This window comes from Carya illinoinensis, chromosome 9 (assembly GCF_018687715.1).
Source record: "Carya illinoinensis cultivar Pawnee chromosome 9, C.illinoinensisPawnee_v1, whole genome shotgun sequence".
In the NCBI taxonomy this organism is placed as follows: Eukaryota; Viridiplantae; Streptophyta; class Magnoliopsida; order Fagales; family Juglandaceae; genus Carya; species Carya illinoinensis.
Window position 1 is genome coordinate 41,295,902 of NC_056760.1, and position 7,830 is coordinate 41,303,731.

Here is a 7,830-nt window from a genome sequence, read left to right on the forward strand (position 1 = left end):
CAAATTTTTTATAAAAAAATAGATTTTATCATGAAAAAAGTATAAAAAAAAAAAATCATTTTTTCAGGTAAGAATCAGATTTTTGCAATGTACTTGTACAAGAGTTGTGTACATAACTATAACTATATATATATATATATATATATAAATGGGATAATAATTTCAATTTTGGCTGGCTAATTCAACCCTAATAACTTGTTATTTCGCTTCATTAAATGCAATGGACATATCTTCAAAGGCGCATTTAAGTCTTCTTAATGAAAAATTCAAACTCCAAACTTGTCTGTATTAGACTACAAAATTTATTTGTGGTTTTGATATGAGCTTGGAGTCTAATTTAATCAACTGCTTTCTTCAGTCTAACTTTTAATGACAACCATTCCCAACTTCCTTTTCTTTCGTCTAAGTGCATTAAATGCAGAGACTGCAAAAAAACTGGCCTGGTAATTCATGAACATTTTCATTCAAAGGCCGGAAATTTTAACCCAAAACATTAGTAATTTGAATGCTTTTCTTTTGGAAAGCCAGCCATTCAACGTTTTGATCATTCAAAGAGTAGAAATTTGAACCCAAATTATCGAAGTTGAATTTATTGTGAAGCGTTAGTAGAAGGAGCCATATAGGATGTATGCATAAATGAGTACACGAGTACTACACATCATGTTAGACATGATGTAAATTTCAACTTCAATTAAGCTTGAAAAACTCGATGTCCTTGGCCGGCGGGCTAGTCGTAATAATAATAGGAAAATCGAAATCGACTTATGCTAAAAAACAGCTAGTTCATGTTACAATAAAAGTCTCTTAGAATCCTTGTAAAGAGTAATAATTTATCTCTCCAAACAAGTTGAGATCTCATTCACTAATGTTTTCATATCTCAATAGATCAAGAGTATTACTGTAATATCTCTTTCTCATAGGTGTGGTATGATTCAAGTCTCACATTTTTAGTTTGGATTAACTTTAATACACAAAATTACAATTTAAATTCTAATTTTTATAAAGAGCAATAACTTTTCATTTTTAAATAATGCGATTGGGATTCATTTATAATGCTCTCAACTCTAGGCCAATTAGGGGTATTACGTAAGCATCTCATCATACGTGCGATAATAATTTGATTGAGTTCTTTTTGGTGGTTACAATAATTTGTGTATATGTATATATAGCACTGTTATCAACAGCATGCAGCAAGTTCTATCACGTTCTTAGGTATAAACAACATATATTTCTTGTTGTTGAGAATGAATGCACCCCAAAGGAAACCAGGGGCCTAACCTTTTAGCTCCCAGTCAAAAAACACGCTAGCAAACAGACTTCACAGCAGGAATTTCTTTGTGAAAAGGGGGCAAAAGAAAGAAAAAGATTTTCCTCATTTTCACGCCAAGCCCACACCCTATATATTCAAACAGATTCCCTCTATCGTCCTCTCTATCTGTGTTTCTGTGTCTGTCGACTGTCTCTCTCTGTATGGAGTTGGTGGGCCATGAGTTTTAGAGTTCTGATTCTGAACAGAATCAAGATGGCCAACAAAAAGGAAAAGGGTAGGCCCTGAGAGAGCACCTAAAAAGCAACGCTGATTAGAAGAGTATCGAGTGCTTGGTTCCTCTTTTTACCTCACAGCTTCATTTCCTCTTTTTGATTTTGACCAAAGCCCCATCCATTCTTGAACTTGTAAAAACTCTTGTGAGCATCCAACACTTGCTGCTGGTCATACTCAAGTACCCACACGACACCCACAAAAGCTGGTATATATGGTCCAAAAGGTTGGGGGATCGTATGACTTCGTAAATTACATTAAATAGCAGCATGCATCAAATCTATGTGCATGGCTCATGCTGTCATGCACGTATATATATGTGAGATTATCCGCTTTGCTAATTGGTCTTACAGTCAACACAGCCTCTTTGAACAAAAACATTTGTTTCCTACCCAATCCTCTCTTTATCTTTTTATTCAATGTCCTCTTTTACTTTTTCTCTTTTCCTCGCATGAATTCATCAATAAATACTCCCTACAACCGAACCAACTGTCCCCTCGCCTCACAGATTTCCCTCCCTCCCTCCCTCTTCTATTTGGGTTGAAATCTCTCTCTCTCTCTCTCTCTCTCTCTCTCTCTCAAACGGGAGGAACCATCATATTTTTCTCTACTGGGGGGAACAGATCAAATGTCGAGAAACGCAAGCAAAAGAGTGAGTTTCAGTCCGGATGTCAACGATAAGCCAAGCATCTTTCCCAAACATGGTGGTGGTACTAGAGTGGCTGGAGGGAGGAAAAGGGTCATTGGAATTTGGACTTTCAGGCTGCCCAAAGACTCCTCAGGGTTTTCTACTGTAGATTTTCTCCAGCGCCTGCAGGTCAAGGTGGTGAGAGCAATACGTTTTATGTCAATGAGAAGGAGGTCTTCACGCAAAGTTTCCTCATCATTGGTCAGGTCACGCTCGGTATCAGATCCCATCGACTCCCATCGAGCTGAAGCCATAGAGGACTGCATCGAGTTCTTGAATTCATCCTCCTGTTTGCAGCGTTCGAACTCAGTCTCTGCAGGTTCTTGCTAGATTTCGGGCTGGCTTGTCTTCTGAAAAAATGTATATGAAAAAGATTTCATGATTCATTGATATCATAAACAAAGAGTACTGTACGATTAATTGATTATTCGTAAAACATTGTGCAAATTACGTCATTAATGTTGGACATGACAAATAGCAAGTAGCTAGCAAATTAATTTTGTGCAAATCATATATAGCTAGAGTGATTTGAATGGTAAGTGGAGAAACCTCTCTAGCTTTTTCAATAATCTTGTTAATACAGAGCCTGCTAGCTGAGTCTTGGCTGGAATTTAACTTAGGAGATAATATAGTGGATGATCAATGGTCCAATCTAAGATCATTACCCAACCAGGAAGAAACAAAAAATAAAAAGATGGCGGATGATCAATTACAATGAAAGTTACAGTATGATACTTCACCACCTCACAGCTCATAGACATGGACCATACCGAGGATGTCGACCTGTCTAATTTTCAAAGGAAAAGCCACTGTCAGGACCACTACTTGAAAATCATCGAATATCCCATTTGATACCAGCTTTTATTTCAATCTTTTGACCTAACAGTACTGCCAAATATGCACAGGGGAATCCCATTGGGAGCACACTATCCCTATAAGCACTCCCGAATTCTGAATGCTTTCCAGGTACTATCCATCTAGTGGGACACGAAAATTAAACCAGTGTAAGCAAGAGCAATTATTGTTTTAGCACAACAAAACGTTAAAGGCTTACAGTAATTATTGTCTATCCAGTGATCAAATTTGGCACTCCTATCCATTTGAGTTGGTTGGTCTATGTCTAGTTAAATGTGTGTTATACATAACCATGGTCAAGAATCCAAGGAGAGCTTTCGCTTTCCGAGCTCTTGGATTCCACGACTGGATGCTTTCTTCAGTTCAAGAGCTCTCTCGTAAGGAGGGGCAACTGGGGGCTGTACAGGATACAAACCCTTGTAATTAAGGCGCTCCATCGGCAGCTTTAGGTAACTGATATGAACGGTCAGAATCATATCCAGAGAGGTCCCCGCAAACTAGAAATGGGATTAGGATATACACCTTTGGCCATTCCAACCACCCACTACTGCAATCTGTTATCCAACATAATATCATTACTCCCACGTGAAATAAGAAATATCATGATAAAATCAGGACCCGTATACCATGATTAACCAAAATCCAAAAAGGAAGATGAAAGATTAGAGAATTTAGCTCCCCACTTTCGGAAATTATTGTAAATCATCAAGGTTCAAGACAAAATCCATCAAGCAAGATTGCAACTCTTTGTGAAAGAAATACACCATACCTAACAGATACAATCATGCAGATTATCACATTACCTATATCGTTTCCTCCAGACGGACTTCCCAAGATAATTCTCGCAAACTGCAAATGGTTCTGTATGACAAAAATGAAAAGGTATTAGCTAGCTTTGACTACAAATCATAACATAAAGATGAATAAGATAACAAGGCCCAGGTTTAACTCAAGAAATAGAGATGATGACCAAGATAACATCCTGGCATCATTCCACTTTTTAGTAGATTTCTCTTAACTTTGTCACAAATAATTTCACTTAACGATCACTTGAGTGAAATCCATTATGACTGCCACAAGTAGCCAGCTAGGCAACCACTGATTCTGATTAAAATCTTCTTCAATGGGCTGTATGTTTCCGTATTGGCCTGGATGATGATCAGTGATCTATAAAATCAATTTAAGAATTTTATTGATCCACATCTTTTTTTGCGACTTCGAGAGAATTCATGAAGGGCATCATGAGAAAATAAGTCACATTCCCCAAATGGTGAAGTTCCAACATAACCCCCCTTGAGTTCGGCTACAAAAGGTTATAAGGTCATTATTCTTAATTACCTTATGCATGTTAAAAATTTCAGCAGGCATGATCTACAATATACTTTGAGCACTACTTAGCCAAACCTTATGTTTTATATTGATATTTAACAAGGGGGCCTAAATTGAATGGACAAAGGAGAATATGGACTTTTCCTCTTAACATCAGTATGCCATATCCTGTACCTCTATCTCATTCTCGTCTCAATTGCTGACGTGGCACTGCCCACCTCTTTATTACATAAAAATCTAAATTATTACATAAAAATTAAATATATAAGTAAAAATCTTATAAAAAACTTGGTTAAAAATCCAAATTAGAACCACTACCAAAACTTAAAAAGAGATATTTGCAAAAATGAAGGTAAATAGTTGATTTAAAAGTACCCGGCCGGGTTTGTTCGATCGATCTGCATCTCAACTGACAAATATCTTGACGAAGCCACTCTCCAAGCAGATTTCTTTCCATGAATTACGAAAGGAAAATGATAATTACACAGGTCTCAAACCCAAGGCCGATTAATTATATGATAAGATCGATTGAGAACCTGTGGAATTTTTTGCAAACATTTTAAATATTCTATTTATAAATCGGTGTAAATAACATATCAGATAAAATAATTATATGACATAATTTAATTTTAAAAAAATTTAATATATTTTCTTGTACACACATATTAATTCTTGTCATATTTCATTCTGAATAATACAAAATTAGTCTCATAATGTCTTTTCCACGTATTTCTTTTAACGGATGAAAAAAATAATTATAAAATTATTGTAAAAACTTAAGAGAGGAAGTAATTATGACAACAAATGTTACGGATTTTTTTTTTTTTAAAGAACATATTTTTTTTTTACTCTTTTGTTTTCTTAATTAAATGGAAGACTTGAGAGTGTAAAAAAATATCCACACAGGTGCGTATATATATAGGTACGTACACACAGTACACATTCATAATTTTTAATTTTTAGAGAGAGGGAGAGAGAGATCGAGAGATTAGAAGCCAAATTTGCTGATTTTTAGAACAACTCAGTTTTTCTTCTATTCATATTAATTTTGTGGAGATCCAAGTGTACAGAAAACACACCTTGATGTATATTTGAATTTGTACATCTAATTATTGTTAAAGAATATGATACAACTTATATCAGTTTAAATTTTTGTTTTTTTATATGGTATTATAGCAGAGTTTTCAAGTTCGAACTAATTAGCTAGACTCTAATATTTTATCCATTTATGTCTATATTCCACGTGTTGAGCCCAATCGTTAAGGGAGAGTGAGGCCCACACGATAATATTTTATTCTTTGAAAAAAAAAAATTGTAATTTTGCGCTAATTTTACAGAAAAAAAAAATGGAAAGAAAAAATCGTGCTAAGCACTGACCATCTCGGTGGGAAACACTTCACCAATCATCATCGCAAGGTACTGCTGATAGATATACCAGATTGACACCAAGATGCACAACACAGGATTTAAGAATGACAACACTGCTAGAGTCAGATAGTAATAATCCAATCCAAGTGACTTTTATTCAGTGTTTCCTGAAACCAACTCGAACTGCTTCCAATTTCGCTGAACTTACTGTTACTTACCCACCGCATGAACTGAAATGGAACTGCCCATGGTTCCTGCTCCAAATGCAGCATTGGTGAAAAGTCTCGAGTAGGAGCTTACGGAGGAAGAGTACGCTGGAGCGATAGAGAAGCAAGCAATGCTGTAGCTGTAAGAAAATAAATTGAATGGAAAATAGAAAATAATCGAGAGGCCAACTTGCCTTCTTCTTCTGCTTCATTTGATTTAAATATTACACTAGCATTTTACAGAATACAGCTTTACAAAGCTAAATATGGAAGTGTACAGCTTTACAAAGCTAAAAATGGAAGTGTACAGCTTTACAAGAGTAACTATGGTAATGTACAAAATGGAGATACAAGGGAAAATCAGGGAGACACATCACGTTGATTTAGGATGAGATTGAGGAGGAGATTGTTTTGTTGCTTTTAGTTTGGAATTTCCATGTATAGCAGCTCGAGATTGAGGAAGAGATTTGATTGCTGCTCTTGGTTCGGAAGGTTCGTGTATAGCAGCTCCAGTTTTGGGATCTTCATGAATACTCTGTCTAACGGTAGCCAGAGACTTTCGCAAGGTCACCACAAAGAAATACTGTGGAAGAAGCCAAAACATGTTCATTGGGATTTTCGCCTCATGTTCCTCAAGCAGCTTGGTCAACTCCAGCCTCCTCGTCTCAACTACTGCAAGCTGCAGCCGTGACACAACATGGAATAGAAAATAACATTGCTGCTATGACTCCAATGGGGAATATAGATTTTCCAAATCCCTTCTCAAATATCTTTTTAGCAACCACTGCAAACAGTTTGCTGAACACGGATTTTATAATGCGATGGACGATATGTGGTATAAAAATGGGGAGCGTCAGTGTCGTCCAACCTTGCCAGTCTGCATGTTGAAGTATGCTTGTTCCAAGAAATTAGTATCGCCAATGGAACTCACGATCCCACACATAATGAAAGTAATCCACAAAGGTATCATGCGTGCAAAGATTTTGGCTTGCTCTAATTTTGTTCTTTTGCGAATTTTCAATCTAATGTGTTCTACTTTTTCATCTGTGGTTTGAATTTGGACGATAACGCCATCCTTGTCAAAGTACCTGCACTTAAAAAAAAAAAAAAAAAAAAAAAAAGAAAAAAAGAAAAGAGAAAGCGTTACAGGAGATCAATGCGGGAAATATGCTACGTAATAAATTGTGCAAGCCATACTAAGTTTTTGAGTGCAAGTTGTCCTAGAAAGTCCTAGAGCATGTTAGCACATTATAAAAAGGGTATTTGGTTAAGTGTTGATGTTACCGAACCGGTAACAGACCGATTCTTACAGACCGAACCTGTAGGTTAGTGTGCTACTTGAGTTATTTCTTTAACTTGAGTTGTGTTTTGTGAACTTTCGTTAGTGGCATTTCAAAGTACATGCCTGATGGCTTGTCACATGTAAGGTGAACATCATGTAAAAAGTTCTACTTGTATTTACTGGAACGTAGTGCAGACTATAGAAGTAAAACGATTACTCTTGCTCTTTTCCTCTGATCCCTTATTTCTGCACTAATTTTCTGCAGAAAGTTCTGCATTAAGTTCCTCTTATTCCCGTTTTCTTTGTCCACTTTACTGCCTTGTGTTAAATCAGTTGCTGAATCCAGCCAACATTATCATGTGTGTATTAGAGAGAGAGAGAGAGAGAGAGAGAGAGAGAGAGAGAGAGAGAGAGAGAACCTAATCAGGCAGTGGTAGGGTGGCACAAAGTGAAGACTAGTGACATGAATATTGAAAGGGCCACGGGATCACGTAGAAAAAGCACAAGAACCAGCAAACCAAACATTAAGTTGGCTAATTACGTTGCTTGATTCGCTGGACTT